The sequence below is a fragment of the Poecilia reticulata genome, linkage group LG20 (assembly GCF_000633615.1).
Source record: "Poecilia reticulata strain Guanapo linkage group LG20, Guppy_female_1.0+MT, whole genome shotgun sequence".
NCBI classification, from domain to species: domain Eukaryota; kingdom Metazoa; phylum Chordata; class Actinopteri; order Cyprinodontiformes; family Poeciliidae; genus Poecilia; species Poecilia reticulata.
The window spans coordinates 3,188,079-3,188,989 of record NC_024350.1 but is presented as its reverse complement, the minus strand read 5'-3'; the positions used below and the strand labels follow the sequence as shown (position 1 = coordinate 3,188,989).

The window sequence follows — 911 nt, the reverse complement described above, 5'->3', positions numbered from 1 at the left end:
CCACAGCGACAAACAACATATGTAACAACAATTATGTCATTGAAAAGCATGCGGGACTAATTAATACAAGCTTGTGTGTTTATAAGATTTCTCCATATGAATGTACAATGGCAGGGGTGAGGAGACACAGACCTGCCCCCCAGTACCCGACATGGAAGAGATGGGAGCTACAGACTTCATAAGAACCCCCCCTACACACACACACACACACACACACACACACACACCGACCACCACTGCCCCTCGCGGGAGCCCCGGGCAAGCTGGATGCTCAGTGTGGGAACCACAGTCTCAATAATCTTCAAACCACAACAAAACGACCAATTCCCACGTTACGCACAGCACTTGAAAGCAGCATAAGCTCCTGTTCTGTGTGTATGTGCGCTCGCGTGGTGGTGTGTGCGCTCGCGCCGGTTTTTGCGAGGCAGCGAGTTGCGTGCGAAGAGCTCGACATGTCATTCAGAGGAATCCGCCACCTGAAACGCGAGGAAGTCAAGGCGACTCAATTGGGTATAAAGAATCAGCCAACATCTGCCTCCGAGCAGAGCGACGCTGATGAAAACATCAGCGCGGAGCTCGTGCAGGGACCCCGGCCGCGTTGTGTTTTGTCTTCCCGCTGGATCTATCGCTTCCCGGAGCCGGTGCACCTCCAACAGGCGCATCTCTTTGGAACATTTTAAAGTGGATGTGATTCTGGAACCAACTCGATTCTGGATTTAATCCACGGAGATTCTGGGTTAGTGTATTATTCTCAGATATATTTTTTTTAAGTTTCGTGATTTTTTTTTTTTTTAATACCGTTTTTGAATTTGCACCGCCCTTTTAACAACATTATCAATAAGTTATGTTGAACACTCTGGATGACAATATAATTTAAGTTAAGATGAGCAGGAGAAGTTGTCAAACGTAAA

The 911-nt window shown here is 47.3% G+C and overlaps 1 protein-coding gene across 1 annotated transcript in view; it reads left to right on the top strand.

Moving 5' to 3' along the window:
* The first annotated feature begins 379 nt into the window (after positions 1-379).
* Positions 380-911, top strand: part of ahrra (aryl-hydrocarbon receptor repressor a) — a 71,387-nt gene continuing 70,855 nt past the window's right edge. Inside the window, exon 1 of the mRNA XM_008438321.2 lies at positions 380-736. The gene's annotated coding sequence lies outside the window, so the exon portion shown is untranslated. The remainder of the gene's footprint in view (positions 737-911) is intronic.